Source organism: Anopheles maculipalpis, chromosome 2RL (assembly GCF_943734695.1).
Source record: "Anopheles maculipalpis chromosome 2RL, idAnoMacuDA_375_x, whole genome shotgun sequence".
In the NCBI taxonomy this organism is placed as follows: domain Eukaryota; kingdom Metazoa; phylum Arthropoda; class Insecta; order Diptera; family Culicidae; genus Anopheles; species Anopheles maculipalpis.
In genome coordinates this window covers 56,127,781-56,147,814 of record NC_064871.1, presented here as the reverse complement: position 1 = coordinate 56,147,814, position 20,034 = coordinate 56,127,781, and the positions used below count along the sequence as shown (strand labels likewise).

Below are 20,034 nucleotides of genomic sequence, written 5' to 3'. Positions count from 1 at the left end.
AGAGAAAGCGGTTACTCTCTTTTCGGTGCGGAGCGTATTGAACGGGATCAAGCGAGAGTACGATGAGGCAGGCGAGCAATGTCTGAAGTGGGCGACAGGAGACAACGAAAACAACATGGAATACGAACGACGCTACCAAAACGGAACCGCCGATAATCGTCTGGCGGAAGAAATGGTTCTCCGGTAAGAAATGAAGTCCTCAAACGTTGACTGCTTCTGCGTTGATGCTGTTGATGATGTTGTTGTTGCTGTTGGCGTTGGTTAAATCGGCGACGGCAGCGGCAATGATGACAATGATGATGATCATGATGATGACGACGACGACTACGCCGATCGTGATCAAGCTGTTTGTTTGCGAGGCACAGCGTTGTCGTTTCGTGAACCCGCGTATGTAGCGTATTTTCACCTCGTTTTGCGTACACAAAATGTCATGCCCACTCATACCAGCACACAGCCAAGCTTGGTTAAATTTTTGTTTCTCCATTCAGCTCTTTGGTTGTGTTCAGTATTTTACCTGTTTTTTTTTCTTGTACGTCTATTCCTGCATCATATTGCGATATTTGCTGAAGGAGACTACCAAATGCGTAAACAAATGCATAACGACAATTCACCAGCACCCATTTCTTACCTGGATTCATGCTACAGGTTATGTGGGTTGCAACAAGTCCAGACAATGGCTATCGAACAAAGTGCAGCTTACTCCTTATGGTAGTCTGTACGCTATTTGACATGCCACACGATTTTGAAAAGATCATTTCCAGAACTTTGATAATGAAGATCACAAACCGTTGGACCCAGGGAACGTCAACTAACAATTAGGATGAATGTTTTTTTCTCCTATTTACTGTTTATTCATTGATCACAAAGTTTGACACGCTTGGATGCAAAACAACATCAATAATTCACGCAAGCTCTGTAAACTGCATGGATCGTGCTACTTCATCGTAGACATATTTTGTTCCCACACTCGTAAATAAAAGGCCATGCGTCTCCATTATGTTGATTTAACACGTTCAGTACCATGTCACCCAAGCTTGGGTGACATTCTCACTAGCAAAGAGTAACGCTGGTTTAACGCTGGTTTAACGATCTTCTAGGTCACGCCTGCTATCTAATGGCTTACTAGACTTATCGATACCACGTAGTTTGATAATCAGTGCTGACTAAGGAGGAACGGTCTGGATGGGATTTGAATCCTGGTCCTGCAGTGTAAAGATCAGCACCACTGTCCTACTGAAACCTACTGAAGCTCGATTAAACTCGACTGATCTAAAACAGTGTGTGCTGAGGTAACACAAAATCCTGGATAATTCAAAATAAACACATCACAGTCAAGTCTATCATAATTTTGCCGGATGGGGCAGTCTCGTGCAGCCTCACGCCAGGACGATCGTTGGTCCCGTACACCTGTTTATTGGTCGCGATGCTCGAACCATACACCGAAATGATATGGTTGGAGCTTTTGGTCCTCTCAGGCATCGGATGTGAAGGAAAGAATGTAAAAAGATGAAAACGTACAACGTCTTCCACAAAGCGTGCGTGTGGATGCACCGTGCGGCTCTGTTGGTTGTCTTTGACGGGTTAGGTTATAAATTTGCCGAGCTTGAAACCCCTCGCCGTAGGCGGTGTTTGCCGGTATTTGGTAAAAGTCGAGGTCAAGGCAGGAAGGCCTCAACTAATAATACCCAAAAAAAAAAAACGCTGCTTGATGGTCGATCGCAGGGAATATAAAACTCCGTACGACTGCACGGCCATGCACAGTCATGCTGTGAGCCGGGGTTTCAGGAAATCTTGTAGACAAGATCCACCAAGAGTTAGGTTTGCGATCGTATTTCGCAAACCGTTTTCCAACGAACTGCTATCGGCACGAGAAACATAGCTGGAATGCGAACTATCAGGGATGGTTGAACAACTTTTCCCGTTTACAACTTAATTCAGCTGGAGCATGAGCGAGACAAGGATTACCTCAGGTGTGCTTTTTGCTATCTTCATTCTGGGCTTGATGATCCCGTGACTGCGTGGCATTTATGTGGCTCTTTTTATGATGGTTCAATCTGGTAGCAGCATGATCGAGAAAGGGAACATACATACATACATACATACATAGATTCGTGGAGATTGAACAAAAACAATCAGTCTAGCAAAACTGTCAAAAGTTCTTTCTCTTTGGGCTCTTTTTCTTTGGGGTTTTGTTTTTATTCGAGAACCTCCAGCCACTTGGCGATGGGCGATGGTTGATTTCGTCGTTAGTTCGTTAGTTCGTTTATTCTTTCGTCGTGGCTCCCCGAGGCCGAATGGGCAGAATAAAATCCAAGGGTGATGCCCGTTTGTGGAGGAATATAAACAAGATAATCAAAGAATTTTAAGGTTCCACCAGTCTCGGGACGCAACTCGGGTGGACGTAGGACGGCACATGATGAGGCGTGCTGCGGCAGACCAAGATCACGGCAGAAAAGAGAACCTTAAAAAAGAAACCAAACTGAGAAATCATTGAGTATCATCATGTTCAGGACGGTGTTCCCAGCGGAGGAGCCTGGCTCAACGCCAATAAACGCGTTTCATTAGCCCGCCGAGGGGGTGAGAAAATTAAGAGGTATCTCTTTAATGATTCCTCCGTCTCGCTTTGAATGCTCTGTTTGCTTTGTTTGCCGTTTGCCAGCTTCTCGTGGCAGCAATATTTACTTGCCGTGGGTTTTAAGGCTCTCGTGTAGGCTCCCGAAAATGAAAAAATCGACGAGCATACACGCGTCTCTGCTCCATTTATGTGCAAGCTCTGTTTCTCTGTTGCGCTCCCTGTTTCTTGGCCCACTGTGTCTCTCGATCTTTCCCCATGTGAAGCGACCTTTGAAGGTGCGGAACTGATCGGACAACAGCATCGGAAGCACACGGGCATACAACGTTAACGTTGTCTATGCTACACACAACGAGAAAATTATCCTTTGCCGTGTGTTTCGTGTTCATTTTAATCACTTATTTAATTTCTCGTTTTGAGTCTCTCGGTTTGTGTCTTTGGGGTTTTCGCATTTCGCGTTCCTGTTTCTAATTTAAACCATTCGCTAGAACGCTGATGTGCTTTGGAAGTTAGCTACCTTTTGTTTAATTTTGTGGCCTGGAAATAGTAACGCCGAGCATCAAGACATCATCATCAACATGATGCGAGCGTCATTGGTAAGAAGGAAATTGAAGGTTTCAGTTTCTTTCCCATCGGTTTGCGCTGCTGGGCAAATCTCATTTTATGGTTGTTCATGCTTTGTACTTATGTTTACAAACTGACATGGAAATAATGCATTATTCTTAGAATTTTCTTGTTAATTAAGCCTCGCGTATGATACAGTAATCCGCAAAAGTGTTGATGAAATGTAAACTTTATTAAATACTGGGTTTATAGAAAGAGTAAAAAGATTATCGATGTAATACGAAAATTTACTGTATCATAAATTTACGAGCGAAGGAAGCAAGTTATCAGTTTGTGTACCGTTTAAGTATATAGTGTAAGGGTATTTGCTAAAATAACATCTTCAAAACTAAGTCCTAACAATTTACATAAAAAAGGACTCTCAAATTCCCCAACAGTGAAACAAGGAACTAAAATTGTCTCACATACTTCAATGAATATCTGGTAAGAACCATGGTTCTATGTCCATTTTCGCTGAAAAGGAAAAGATAATGGATATACACGGTAGGTATAGAAATTTGGAATAAATTCTACGAAAAACTAGAGCCAATGTACTGTCTGTAGGTTGTTTCTCCACCTGCTACAGTGTAGGTTTGCACAAACCGCTGAAAAGTCGGTAGCCGACAACCAGACAAACAGGAAGATTTTATTTTGATTGCATTGTCTACACTAAACAGGAAGTTGAGTACCTCGTCTGAGAATTGATTTGTCAGCTTTTACATCACAGAGCAGACGGCAAAAAACAAAGATTACATGAAGGCGTGTGTTTCGGCATCATGGACATAGCATAACTCTTTAGAAAAGATCAAAAAGAAATTAATCGAACTTTCTTCATGTCATGCTCTGCTCTGTTGTTCTTAATCGCAGACTAGCGTGTACCGTATAAATAGAACGACCGATGACTAGCGATCGGGAGCACAGATGTTATAATTTCCTCGTTCATTTGATCTGCTCGGATCCAGACAAATAATACAAAGCACGGTTAAAACAAATCTCACCAACCGGAAGTGCGACTGCGGCCAGTAGATTCGATTGAACCGATGGTAGACGTTGTCTTGGTAAATATTGACTGATATTGTATTTCCTCGGTTTATGCGTCATACCAAATGTATGAAATCATTGGAAATTTGAATATGTTTCTTTATGGAATAGAGAGAAAAAAAGGGATAAACTGCTGCATGTTATTCATAACAGTTGGCTTCACTCGGGCAGCATTTGCCATTTGTGATACTTTGTTGTTATGAAAAAGCTTCAAGTTTGAGCCCATTCTTGTATTGCCGTATTATAAACAATATAGAATTTTATGGACTTGGGACTTTATTAATGTGTACGCTTTCACTTTCGAAAACATAAATTGTACCCAGAAGAACATTTAGCTCCAATAACCAAACAGCAAATACTTGACAGCCTTTTCTATGAACAACACTTTACGAGAGGTAAATCACTGATAATCAAATACTTAAGAGGCCATCTGATATTAATAATTGGCAATGCTGATACCCAAAACTAGACACCTGACACTTACTGACCAAAAACAATGTCAATAATTCCTAAGAAAAGTTCCAAAATCAACCTCCATGATCCATAGCATTATTGGTGTCGTTACATTTTTAGTTGGAATTTATTATTTCCAAACAATGTCTTCTACAAACTACCACGAGCGATGAACAAAGTAAGAATTGTTTATTTAAAACGTACCAAATTACACATTTCATTTTTCTGTTTACCTTAGCTGCATTGTGGTGTAACCTTCGCTGGATTGGGTTTAATCCAAACACTGTGCAACAAGGACCGTGATTTTCTCAAGATTGTTTCGCAGTTTATGATCAGATTGTGTGATTGAAGATTGGGGATTGCATTCATTCGACGATGGTTCATCCTCCTGACCTGAGCTGCAGCATCCCATATCATACCAAAGCTCATGCCGAAGATGCGCTACAGCATCTTCCCACTCGCCACACTGTGGATGCAGCCAGGATAGCGCGGAAGTATAAATAACTAAATTAAGCCATTATCTTCGTTTTACTCCTCATCAGAAAATTGACGATTGTGGCATCCTTTCGTCGGTCAGTCCGGTGAGGTCTGTATAATACGTGCGTTTTGAATGCGCCGGCGGAAAATACAGGTTAAAGCGAAAACGCTACACGAGAATACAAAAGGGTACCTGTGCTGTGCACATGCGATGCGAATGGTTTTATGGGCGAGTTTCGATCCCTGCGGGGAAAATCATGGCATGGCAAAGCTTTTGTCAGTGCATGACTTACCGTGCATAGCGTACAGCGCGTATCAGATCGTGAACTGGCAAACCGATCGATTCCCAACAACTTCGGCCCTTACGAGCCCGGAGGGCTGGCCTCGTAATGAGGTAGTGTGGTCTACCTGAGCGTGCAGAGCGTGTTTTATACACCGCAGTCATAATAACATCGCGGTGCCTCAGATTTCGCCTGCCTGCGTGACTTTTATCAGCGTTTTCGCTTGTTTATTTTAGGGTTCTCATTTATTTGCCCGCTGCCAGCAGAGCGGGAATCGCCCGCTTCCCCGGTGTACGGTTGTGCTCGTGTGGCACCGATGCGATCCTTCGAGTACAGACATTTTCGAGCTTTTTTGATTGGATAAAGAAGCCGCAGTCATGATTGCGCGTTCCTGAGCGACCCGTGCTCAAAGGCAAGTGGAGAATGGCAAGGAAATACATACAGGTGGTGTAGAAGATGCTGAACTTTATGTTGTTCTTACTATGCTCAAGGAGGTTACGGGAAGTAACACGAGTGAGAAATCATTTGAACACGAAATATTGCCGCGGGCAGTTGCTTTTAGGGAGGAAAATATAGTTCGCTTAAAATTTTAATCTTTTTGTTATTGTTTCTGTCGCTACCCAAGGAGAAATAAATGTGCTAGCAAAGCAATGGACTGTATAAAGTTTGTATTTAGAAAAAGATATAAAACTATATCGAATTGAATTTACTACTGACTCGATGCTGGCAGAAAAATCAGCTTTCCGACATCTAGCAAGATCTTAAGACCTCCCTGCATAAGTCTACAATGTATGTATTTGTCACGCTAGAACACTTAACACTCCACCAACACGATTCATGGCATATGGATGATAGGAATGATTCTTCATCTTTTTTTGGCTTAACGACCTCTAAAGGTCATGCCGGTCATCGAAATGGCTTACTAGACTGCCGATACCACGTAGTTGGTTAGTCAGTCCTCACTACGGGGGGACGGTCCGGATGGGATTTGAACCCCAGTTCTGCCGTTTGAAGACCGGTGCCGCTGTCGCCTACACCTCCGGTCCGCCCTGGATTGGAATGATTAAATAACAGTAATAATGAAATAGTTTTTAAGTCGCTATACGAAACATCCAGTTAATTAATGTCGTGTTTCGGCTAATAAGTTTAACCGATCGGCACAAGCGTGATTGTGAATTACGTATGAATTTGAATTAATTGATTTCTATCGATCAATTAATTTGGGGTTGTGTCATAGCGCCATTTAAGTCAGTGTTTTTTATGTTTTTGTAAATAAGGTTAATAAAACATACAACATAATCGCTCGAGTGAAATTATAAAATTACCGAGAGCGTCTAGCATTATTTGGGAGACACGCTCCAAACCCATTCGTTTGTCCATTCTAAGCTTTCCTAACGCAGCCTCATCTTTCTTGTACTCGCTGCCGAATTTCTTAAGCGTGTCTGTGTGTCTGTGTGCTTCGAATACCTCATGCGACACTTAAACAGCCGTGCAGCGTAGTGGCATTGCCGCCGCACACATTTTTATTAACATTCTTCGTAAAACTGGTTTCCCTGCAGACGAACAACGGCCATGCAGATCCTGGATCGCATGAACATGAACTTGTTGTTTTTGGTTGAATATTGCAGATTGTGGTGGCGAAGACGGCGCGACAAGCAAGTTCGACGAGCAAAAAGGTAACACGATCGTTCGATTCCTTTATGTGCAGTGTAACGAGCGTAATCGAAGACGATCGCCCTCCGTATGAGATCCGCGATCGGATGGGGATGCATCGCAAGCTGCCCGACATGTAGAGATAGGTGGAGTGGTGGAAGCTTTGGAACCATTTCCAGTTACGGGCTAATTAAGCCATCATCTACATGATTACAGGACACATTTTCTTCTCACTGTACATATTCGTTACAGGCAAACTATTTTACATAGGAAAGACCCATGCTGAGATGGTTAATGGTCGTACAATTTCTAAAACCAGACGATAAGAAACACCGAATGTCGTGAATTGTTCGTTGAATTAACATATAATAGCAATATGGAATCTTCACCCGAGATAGGACAACGAAATTAAGCAGAATTCGTTGGACTTCAGAGTGTTGTAAGATAATGTAATTATTTGTCATGCTCATATTGCACAAAAGCTAACAATTGATATGCAAACATAGCCCTCAAATTTCACTGCCCTGTGCAGTATGAAATTTGGAAATTCAAGGACATAAATCCTCAAAATACTATGTCAGTTCATGTGCTACTATGACAATTGCATGTATGCCAAACGCTTTTGATCTGTAAATATAAAGATAATCTTTCTTCCGAAGTTGTACCAACAAGTTTTAATTTCCTATAAGTTGATGGTGAAAACTGAACACTATAAGCTCATACGATCGTGCCATGTTCGACAGAAGGTCGATCAGGCGATGATGGCACGCACCGACCTATGGTGTTCAATCATCACAAATGGCATCATCACTTGTTCCTTTGCGGTCGGGCGGAAACACTGCACCTCATTGGGGATGATAACCCTTTGAACCGCACAACTGTTACTTCTGACGACTTTCTATGTGTACACAGAGTCCACCAAACACTGCACAACGTAACTTTCTTATCGAACCAGTAGCATAGTTATTGTAGTACGTGTCATGCAGGGCTACCCAGGACTACTGTTCTTATTCCCCAAAAAATATTTCTATCGGAGGTTGATCATTACGTCACTTTTGAATGTGGATTGAACCTGTTCCGCGTTTGAACAGTTGAAGCATATGGTTGTATGATGTTACTTTCACTTTTATAGCATGCTTGCAGTAAATACATCGACAACAAACAGAAAAGAAATGATATTAGTCACAAACAAAACATAGCATCAAATTTGTTCAGGATCCAAATTTGTTCACCAGAGCATAATGAAACCCATGCTTGTCCCATGACAGCTTTGAATGTGTTTGTGGCAGGTATTCCCATGACGCAGTAGACGGGAATGAGAACGTATAAGAAATGAACTATCATCACTAATAACGCCTAATTATCCTCGATTTGATTGAGTCATCAACGATCGGGCGTTAGGAGCCGACCGAACCTAGGCATCAGCGGTACGTAATAATAATGCGGGAGATCAGTCCAGCGTTGAAAAATAGCCCTAAAACAAACCAATCATTGCTCCGCTCGGGAAACGAGAATGTCGATTGAAGTGAGAGAACCATAGCTGAGCTTAGCGGCTTCCAAAAAGAAGATGCCCAATCTTCACGTCGTAGCGTTTCTTTGAACTGTACCGGCATCAGTCTTGTCGCTGGCGCCTACGATAACGACCAACATCGGGTCAGTCAGGTGCAGGATGTGAGTTAAAGTCACATTCGTGCACAACAACAACAACTGATTGCCGTTTGGCTTTAGCTGGGCAAGTGGACGAAGGTAGAACCACTGACACTGCACCTTCATCTCTTTATCGTATCGAATCCGCAACCAACAATTTGTGCATTAAACCTGTCGTTCGAGTTTTTTTTTTTCTTGAAACATTTATCTGACCTACGTAGAACCAGCATCCGTGTTCATTAATCATTTGGACCGGGGAAGAACGACAGCTCCGAGCCGAAATGCACAGTTTCAATTCGCTAAACGAGAACATCTTCAGCATTCTAATTCTAATTCCCGCGATTCTCCTTCTCGTGTTTCTATTTGCTGAATTGGTCAAGTGAAATCTGTGTAAAATATTCCATCCTGCTCCCCAGGTGACTCTTTGATCAAAAATGACAGACTGGACGCTCAGCGCTTCGCTGGTGTGGTGCTTATAGTGAGATGGTTATCCGTGCCGTCCCCTAAGATGCCTTGGGGCAACCAATCTTTCCTTCCCTACACACTCGCATTCGGTGTCGAAATTCCAATCAATCTCACGCAGCGGCATCCTCCAGCTGTGATTACTGGCAATAAATCTTTCACCTCTCGAAACGTGATCATTAATCCTTTCGTTCGTCTTTTCATCGTCAACGGTGTCGTTTACTCATCTCCGTATCTTCATCAAAGTTGATCGAGTGTGTCAGAGATAGGAGGCGCGAGCGTGCTCACGCTCTCTCCTAACTCGTGCATAATTGCTTTCGGTTTACTACTTTGCGCATTTACCGTCTAGTTCTGAATGTGGCGTAATATGCTGGCACATTTTTCTCACAGCGAACCGCAACTTCGACCTGCACGACAATACAATTGATCATCTGTATTATTTACGATCTGTCAAAAAGCTTGCTCTGCAATACATACATATGTAGAACAAAGTTAGCTGACGAGCCTGACAGCGGTCGGTAATTAGGCGAACATTCCTCGTTAGTGTTACAATGTTTGTCATGTAATTATGGATGCAAAAATAACATTTGTCAACAAGTTTTTTAAGCTTAATTGGCGATTGATGTAAATGCAGTTAGAGATTGAAAATTGTTCAAATAGTTCAGTAAGAGTTCAGTAAAATAAACAAAATAGTTGAATTTAAAATGCTTGCTTTAATACAGTTTTTGGTATATTTTGATTTTGAGAGCAGCAAAGTCTGGACGTTTGCGTGATTTTTACTTATTAAAGGGACGCGATTTTCTAGCTTCAAAACCGCTTTTACCAGAATTGTTTGCTAATTCCATGTTTTAAAAATGCAGGTACCTAGTTATCTGTAGTTAAGAAACTTTCAAGTAACCAAAACCGTCCACTCCCTTAACTATGAACGAATCCAGGGGATGGAAATAATAAAAGCAAGAAATGCCAGTTTACAACGACATCAATTAAGCGAACACCGGCCTAAGGTGACCATGGTATTAATCAAGTCGTAAAAATGTCTCTCGACTTCTTTCTCGCCTTCGCCCGAAGCCATGAACTTTTTGGTGTTCTTTTGTACGTGTGTATGTGTGTGTGTGTGTGTGTGTGTGTATGTGTGCATGTGAGTTCAGAGAGAAAGCCATATCATAAAAAGGTAAAAATAAGGGAAAAGAGTTAGATCCCATAAATGGGACGAACTCGAGCATCATGGCACCGGTGTCCAGTTGTTTGGTTGGATTTGGTCTGTTTGATCCAATGCCGAAATCCAGCAAGCGATATAACAAACTAGCTCAGAAGGTTTAGCATCTAACGTCCAGTTTCGATGGTGTGATCGACAAAATTTCAATGACAATCGAGCTATGGAGATGTGTTGATAACACTTTGCACCGTTATCATTATGATGGCGGTTGGAAAAAATTCTTCACCATAAGCTTGAACTAGTTTCTAATATTTTTGGTTGATCGCTAAACATTCATTAATTTTGAAAGAAATATTGTTTCCAAATTCACAATTGTATAGTTTTTCCATCTACACCTACCCTATCTACATGTAATCGTTCGACTTCTGAGTGTAAAGGGAACGTTTTACGCACACTTAAAACACGATCGAAATCTTGGTACGTACGTTAACCGGGATCGTAATTAAGTCATTAAATGTAGCTTTACAGTCGCTTGCTTGCTTTGGTGTGTGCTTGTTTTGCTTTCTCCTCAGTTTCCTGAGTACACCGATATGTTGGCGGTCTTCAGTGTCCTCGGCAATGTCCACCGCTGGTCGGAAAACCCCACGGACACGTTAAACATTCCTGGGTTAGTGGTAACTGGTTAGCACTTTTGCATCTTGTTCCTGCGAGCTGGTCACTTTTTAATGAGTGCCAACAAACCAAAGATGATGATGAGGAACGAATATCAGCTCAATTCTGGTGTGCGCTGTGTTCGTGCATGTAATTTGGACCCGCAAAGGCATCTCTCGCTTTCCCTTCACTTACTCAATTGTGTATCGACCGTAATGCGGATCCTTGCGCCCGTTGTTGTGCGATTTTTAAAGCAGATATTTTGGGCCTACCGCAGACATCATTCCAATCGAGCAGCAACCGAAGGAACCTGCTCACTTACGATCCTTTGCTACGAAGATCGCGCTGCAACTGCTGGTCAACACAAATTGGCGGCAACCGGCATGCAATAAAGTTATTATGGATCATTTTAGCCGTACATCATGGAAAGTATGTAAATGTAATATCGTTTGCCTTTTCTCGCTCATTTGCAGCAAAAGGGCAGCTTTTGCTCATTGTTTGATTCTGTGGCACATAAATAATGCAGCAACCAGGCATGCCCGTAGGAAATTCATCAATAATGACCACTGGCAAGTCGCAACTGAAGCAAGCTTTCCGAAAACTAATATCAGTGGATGTATCACACGGGAAGGTTAATTGAGAGTTGTTGATACAACACAAAAATATTACACTTATAAAACATGTTGCAATACAAATATTGCACACTGAGCATGTTATTTGCAGGACTTAAGATGGCAAGCTATGAGGTTACGATTATTGATTGCATTTATTGGCACACGATCGATATCCTCATTGAGCCGTTAATTTCTGCAAGGATAATAATGCCATAATGAAATGACGATTGATTAATTAAATCTCTATTTGCATCATGATTTTAATTGCACACACGTAGTCACTACAATCAGTCAACTTCTTTTGTAATAAAACATTCGAAAGCTATGACTACGAACTCATCAATGTATCATGAGTAATTTATGTTTTAATGCAAGCTGTTCCTTAAATATTGTTTACTATTCTCTGAGTCTTCTTCTTCGTAGCTTAAGGTCCTTCTACGGTCACGCCGGCCATCGAAATGGCTTACTAGACTTCCCGGATACCACGTAGTTGGATAGTCAGTGCTCACTACGGGGGAACGGTCTGGATGGGATTTGAACCCCGGTGCTGCCGTTTGAAGACCGGCGTCATTATCGCCCTTCACTAAGTATTTCTGCTCAAATGAAGCAAAATGTTCCCTTTTTTTTACTTTCACACATCTTTGAATTTTGTCGACAGGTACTGTTCAGCGAAAGCTACCTTACTTGGTTCGCGATTATGTTTTTTTTCTTGATGTTTTTATCCTCGCTGCCGGCTTGATTGCTCTTTTCTGACGAATGCACCGTCACTAAAACGTTCCAAATGATTGACCATCACCAAAGGAGAAGATACGCAAAGGAGTATTGCCGAATGACTGCTAAAGTCATACCTCTCGTTGTGGCATTGCAAGAAATATAAGAAAGGTAAGGCAAAAGCTGCAAGTGGATGTTCCGAAAGGCACGAGCGTGCATTCGTGAGAGGTTAAGAAAATAAAACATTTATTACCGGGGAAATATAGCCAGCGCAGCTAAAAGGCAGATTGCAAGACGAACGCAATTTGCGACACTCATGAGCCCAGTGCGCCGATAGTACATAAAAGCGAAGGATTGGACAGGCAATACCTCATAATTAACTCTTCAATCGATTGACCCTGCGGGCACGTTGGTACGTTTGCTGGTGATAAAAATTGTTATTACCAAGCATAATGAGACTGACAACACCAAGGCTTCGGTTTGTGCATCGTAAATTGTCATAGTTATCGGTAATCAATAGGCATCACCTATGCGATGGATTGGTCCCAAAGCTTTCACGTTAAATTCTCCCTAATATACCAATTCTGTAAATAATTCATTTGCAAGCCATGGTCGATGTTTAGCCATTCCGGTGACTTAACGCTGTTGATGATTGTTGTGGGGTTGCCTGGTTCACAGTGATTGTTCACACGTTGGATATCAACGGAACGTATCGTAGCTCATCTTTCTACCTTCTGCTTTTTGAAAGGCTTGGAAAATGCGATTCAATTAAGAACTCGTTCTAGTCGATGAAGAATCCTTTCTAATGTTTCTATATCTGAACAGAGGTTAAGAGTTAGTTACCAATCGCTTTTGATTAGTCTCACAACAGCTGGAACACCTACGTCGTTCAATCATGTTGAACTGAATGTCGATGGCTCTTTGAACTTTTGAAAAAAAAAATTATCATAAAAGTCTTTCACACTCCATATACAGATAAATACAAATTACTTATATTAAGAGTAAATTCACATTGTTCACGCACAACGGCGAGGCAAAAACTTGACGAAAATCAATTCGTTAAGTAGATTAGTGAGTTCACTGAAGTGAGTAGTGAATGAGTATCACTGGCATGAGTGACTCAGAAAATTATAAATAGGGCAAATTTAGATAGTAAATCTCTCTTGCACTTTCAACACTAAACACGACGACTAAATTTGGTAACTATAACGCAGCGAATTACCATCCAAACCTCCGAAAACAAACCTTGGTGCCGTGACCAGGATAGTTCGAATTTCTGGTTTAATTCGCGAGTTTCGATTGTTTCGCTGTTTTTGTTGCCTGTGTTACTCGTTTCCCGCCTGTGTCACTTCGTTTTTTGTGCATTGTTTCGCGAAACACACAGCTGATATTTTATCGCATCACGTAGATACGCTGATGATCGCACTCAATCACAATGTCCGCGCAACCCTTAGTTTTGGCGTCCCGGTGGACAGTTCTGTTGTCGTTCCTTCCGGAATACGAGCGATTCGTGGAGAATTTCGTTCCGGAGCGAGACCAGATGGAGGTGGAAACGCACGTAAGAAGTTTCGACAGCGTTAGCCAAGAGTTGTAAAAGTAGCAACAAATGTTGGAAGATTGTGCTTCCACAGAGGAGGAAGTGGAATACAATGCCGCACTGAGGGAATTTTTCGAAAATCGATTGATCCGCGTAGAAGCTGAGCTGCTGGCAAAACAACGTTTATGACAAGGGCTGAGGGCGCAAAACAACACCGGCACTCATGCGCTTCCATTGGTGTTCACAAGTTGTGTGACGTCACAAGTTCACGACCTAACTCAGCCAAGGATATTGACCTCTGCGCATCATGCTAGTTAAGCGTCTACCTTGAACGAAGCACCAAATTGCGAGACAGGACGTTAAAAACCCGAAAAACTGTCCTGCACACACAACACTAGTTCCACTGCAACGAATCCAGCTGTGAACTACACACACATTAGTAGTTCCACTGCAATGATGCCAGCGGACAACTACACTTACGATACCACTAACGATCACGACACAGCCACGCACACTACACTTAACACCGTTGCAGCAGCTTTAGGGCAAGCACAAACAGAAATCTTGCGCCAATCTGCCTCTGCGAAGATTAACGATTTCGGAATACGATTTGTGCAAGTATTGATGGACAGCGCTTCACAATCGAAACATATGAGCGAGTGTTTCGCTCACGCATTGATTGGCGACAATTTGATCGAGAATCTTTGGATGCATGACATTTTCACCGATGTTTGGGAGAATGTAGATCAACATCATCCGCCGCCTGATCTGCTCGACATGAAGAAAACCCCTGCCTGCTGGAATGGAAAACTGGAAACTGATGTGCTGCCACGTACTCTTTCGAAATGCTCTCCTATGATCAATTTGGACGATCCTGTGACCGAGCTTATCTACAACAGTCGAAGAACTGTTACAAACTACTTTGACTTTATCAGCAAACGGTATGTGCCCTTACTTCATTTAAATATACATTTCCAGAGGATCCCGATGGCTTGGTAGATGATCGAAGTTGGCAATGTTGGGAATCCGGGTGTCGTCTACAAGAAAAGGACAATGATAAAAGCGCTGCTCTTATTTTGCATACTACCTTGAAGACTGGTGCATCCTTGAGCACAACAGTTTCAGCTCACGCGCGTAGCACAGCGGAATACTTTAGACAATTGTTCAATCACAGTAATTTGCTAATAATTTTGCAACAACTGCACTAGCACATGTATTTGTTTACGTTTTTCGATGACGTTTCGTCATGGAAGGGAGTATGTTCACGCACAACGGTGAGGCAGAAACTTGACGAAGATCAATTCGTTAAGTGAGTAGTGAGTTCGCGGAAGTGAGTAGTAAATTATAAATAGGGCAAATTTAGATAATAAATCTAAGATCTAAGATAACGCAGCGCATTTCCATCCGAATCCTCCAAAACCAGCACACGTATTGATACCAATATTGAAAACAGGCTGCCTAGCACTTTTTTCACCATGAAAAATTAGAGTACGTTATCTAACCATTGTTTAATGTATGTTTCAATGTGTATTCTAGACTGAAAATCGATACGCACGGATGCAATTATCACTATCATGTGAATAATAATAACCCACACGAAGGTACGGTTGCATAGATCGATTACTTTAAGGTGTTTGGAGTTGAAGGTCATCAAAATGATTTATTGTTTGTTTTTTTTTTATTCATCATCTGTGTACATTTTTTGGAATGTTTGGGAAGATTTCAAGCTTTTAATGATTGCTTTTGAATGGAACTGAGGAGATGATCTCGAAAAATTAAAAACAAAGCCGATGGATTCAACCATCGATGCTGGATTCAATAGATGCGATCTATGAGATTAAAATTAGCCGCTTAGCACATGAACTGTAATATACAGTGCCTTTACTGCACCCACCGTCAGTCTGATTCCATTATTGTCAAACGCTTGTTGTTAATCTAGCTGACCTATCAATAAAAGTTGTCATATTCTCAACACCGAATGGGTTTTTAGTTCAAGGGTTTTTGTCGTCCTCCAAACGATCGCCGAAAGAAAGCCAATAGGTCGTTTCATTCCATTTCAGTGCACACAAAGTATAAAGTTAGGCTACAAAAATTAAAGCAAAAAAAAAAAGTTTATGCTAATGTACCTTTCGGACGTCGCTACCTTCTATGTTGCTATCGAATTGCCTTGAAATAGCCACTGTTGTCGGAAGATGTTGATCTTTTTCTGTGTTTTTTTGTTGTTGTCCTTACTTGATTCTGTCTTTTAATTTGCGTTACTGCATAAAGGAGCGTTTGCCAATACAAGATGCTTTCATCGCAGTCATATGAGACACACAAAGTTTGCGACGGCGTTTGCCAATCGAATGAAATGAACCATGCAAGAAGCGATTTTGGCCCCCGACGAGTAACCTGATATTTAAGCCAATAAATAATCCGCTTTTTTTTCTTGTTAGCTTTAGTTTGATTTGAATTGAGGGAAAAAAAAACTAAATGAAACGGGTAGCAAAGTGACCGAAAAAGAAGTTTCTGCATTGTTTAGGATTGTACCGAGCGTCTGGTTCGATCCGTTGGACGTTCGATGATTCAAACAACGGCACTAGTTATAATGCCGGTCGACAGTTCGGCATAGGAGTTGTGAGCGTTATTAGCTGGATAAATAAAAGTATTTGAGCTGGAGAACAAAATCTGGCCAACAAACCCATCATGATGGCCCCACGGTGGTTTGTGTCTTTGCTCGTTGCCCGTTGGTTCGGTGTGGCGGGGCGAGATCAACATTAATTCCTTCATTTCCATACGACCAGCACACTGTCAATATTAGTTAAGCAATCTACAGCGCAAACAGCTTACTGTGTGCGCCGGGCACGCTGGTGTGAGTAGCCGACGCAGGCAGCATGGGCCGGGACTCGCAAGGAAAATAGAGACCCTAGTTTCACTATCGTAATGGTCGCCTTAGTTTGTTTTTGATTCCTCTCCGCGGGTACTTTGCCAGTCGCCAGTGCTTTGCTTTAATTTCTTTCCACGGTCATTTTCCACGGTCTGTCTGCGTTGATGTCAGCTCAGTTGATCCGTGCTCTGCAATCCTCGCTGTGGTCACCATAACTCTTGCAATGCAGCATCATCGCAGGGAAGGATGATAAAATCGATTACCTCGAACGGTACCTCATTTAAAATCGAGGCTAACATATCAATTACCACCGATCTGCACTACTGGATTCGTTAGCGAATTCTTGCTGTTGGTCTTATTTACCAAACAGCAAACATCGGCTAAACGCCGTTCCTGTTCCACCGGCAGTCCGTTTGTCACTTTACGTAGCAATGGCCGAAGGATGCTCAGTCGCTGGGAACTGGATTCGGTTGATATAGGGTTGCACAGTGCTTTAGAAATTGAAGAGACTAGGTTAAAATGTAAAACTAAACTGCTTAAACTATCGTCAAAGAAATAGTAATAAAATAAACCGAAATTCTAATATTTGTGCTGAAGAGTTCAACTCTTTACAGCTTAAAGTTCTATATTTTTGGATTTATATTAGGTAGGGTTCTCTGTTGAAAAACAATATTACTTTTGGACAATGCTGTATCTTTGCACAACACTGTGGTAAATACTGTAGCCTGCTTCCCTGGAGTATGGTGCTGATCGTGTGCGATTTTTTTGCATCTGCGAAACACGTGTGTGTGTTGCACTTCCACACTACTTCCCTGTACAGAATGCTTCGAGGACAGTCGCGTCAGATTGCCTAAGTATCATTCGCTTCCTTGTTTTACGACCCGCAATGTGTGGGAGTAGTTTCATGACAATTCCATACCCAAATTAATGCAAAGTGATTCTACCGGGACGACGGTTCCTTTGCGGTGTTGTGCAGATAACTTCGACAGCCGGCCCAATTGCAGAACGGCCAAAGTGAATGGAGAGAAAGCAAAATGCAGCAAAACTGCATGCGCCTTGAAGGAAAAACATGCACAAAAGCTAAAGCTTTTAAAGTGCTTCAATCCCATTCTAGAGTCTGTGTGCGTGAAGAAAGAGAACCATCGATATTGGCCGGGTGCAAGTGTACAAGAGGACAAGAATATTCAGCATTGCGAAAGGCTATTGACGACCAAAGACATTGAAAGCGAATTAACATAGCCTCACATCCAAAATCGCGGCTTTCGCATCGCCGCCTGAAAGATTGCAGTCCAACAAAAAAAAAAGCATAAAAACACTCAAACTGAATCACACCGGGCAGAATCTAATGAGAAGGAAACCCCCTTGCGAGCGGCTTACGTTTGCGGGCGAATAAAATCGAATGATAAATGTGTTCCGAAATAAATTGAGCTTACCTGTACGAGTTAATCAATTGAGTAAAACTTGCCAAAAAAGCAGGATTGAGATATACATCTTAGCAAATCCTGCACTCTGCTTTGGGATGTTCGTGTATTAAAATGCAGTTAATTATTGTCTTGTGTGGAAATCCCACACCACTTATCGTTGCAGTTTCAATGCACTTTTCTCGGGTTTTGGCGTATTGTGGTGCAGCAGGATTCAACAGGATGGCTCCTGGCCAAGGTGTATTGAAGCATGAAAGCAAAAATGCAAATTATTTCGGACAATGATGTGAGCAATATATTTGCTAGTATAAAAAAAACAATACTTATGCGTCTTTTATTAAGTAAAATTGCTCTATTTGAATAGCATTCTCATGCTAGTCATGTGACGGGCGATTCGAATAATAATTAGATGATTTACATTTTTCTTTTTAATTTTCAGCGCATACTAAAAGTAATGCATGCTTATTCGTTAATCTGGGCACTATTTTATTTACCTCTTTCATCAGCAAAAAAATAATATTGATACTACTTTTGTTCGAAACTCCTTACGATTATCCTCACATGTTTTGGCTGTTATTTGAATGGCAAAAAATGAATTAGAACAGAAGATTCACTCGTCATTACAGGGGAATGACCCTGCTGGATCCCCTGTATTGGCGTATGAAGACCGGTACCGCAATTGCATCAGCCACGAAACAGATCTTCAGCTTAAATTCACAAATAAATGACTAAGCCGAACATATAAATAAATAATTTAATGTGATACCTTTGTTTGTGTAAAAAGTCCATACAAATGAAATTATTGCTACCAGTAAGCTTGTACAAGTACTTTTACCGCTACGGATCTTATGATTATGCTACAGGTATTTGGAAATGAGGTGGCACTTATTATACTCAGTCTTACCAACCGGGCGGACCCCCTGGAGGGTTGATGGCTCGCGTATCTGCCCTGTACCTCTTATGGCATCACCTATTGCCATTACGATTACCCACAGCGCCGACTGTCATCCGGTGAAGCGGCTTTTTTCAAACGTTGACGAATAAATAATGTTCCGATGAAATCGACGGAAAATAAGAGCAAATAAAGGCAAATTTCAATCCGATCAATGACCAACCATTTGTGCGATCGGGCGTGCGCGCGCGCCCGATCGCTTGAGCTCGCTTGACCGTGTGCGTGTGTGCAGCGTGGCTCGGCGGCACGATCGCACTCCATTAAGCATGACCTCAACCGATCCTGTTCCACCCGGGCACCGTACACCGGTTCCAATCGCTTCGCAAACAAATCCACGGAAAGCAACGCGCGCACTACGTTGTCGCCCTGTTGCCATTCTTCGTCGTGCATTGTAGATTACGTTCGGATGCCTTGCAGCAGCTTCCCAATCCGTTCGGAGAATAAGATTACCGACTCACATCCACGCTGCGCCATCTTGCGCTTCCCTCAAAAGCCGAGTGAATCATCAACTTGGTGGGATTGATATGCGGTCGAGGAGGTAATCTTTACTACAGTGCAGCGCTTCAGCTTTGCACATTGTAGCTGCTCCAGATACCTCCGAACCTCCAATCTATGTGCTGGGTGTTGGCCGCATGACTCCCACCGGACAGACGCATGGCCCCCGGCAGAATTATCTGATTTATTATTATTGCGATTTATATGATCATTTTCATTTGTTTCGTTACGTTACTCCACTCTGCAATGTGGATCGCCTCCTTCGCCTTGCCAAACCGGGCGTATCATCTGTATCGTACTTATCCGTGCCACGGTGCCATCATGTGTCTGATATTACTCCGCTCGCTGCCTTCCCATATGCGTGCTATACTTGATTTGCTTGTTATGGTTACATTTCATTTAATGATCGGCAAAATCTAGATCCTTTAGTGTTTCACAGCGT

The 20,034-nt window shown here is 42.1% G+C and overlaps 1 protein-coding gene across 1 annotated transcript in view; it reads right to left on the bottom strand.

Moving 5' to 3' along the window:
- Window positions 1–1,915: 1,915 nt before the first annotated feature.
- LOC126559276 (zinc finger protein 593 homolog) overlaps window positions 1,916–20,034 on the bottom strand; it is a 338,322-nt gene continuing 320,203 nt past the window's right edge. Inside the window, exon 2 of the mRNA XM_050215407.1 lies at window positions 1,916–1,928. The gene's annotated coding sequence lies outside the window, so the exon portion shown is untranslated. The remainder of the gene's footprint in view (window positions 1,929–20,034) is intronic.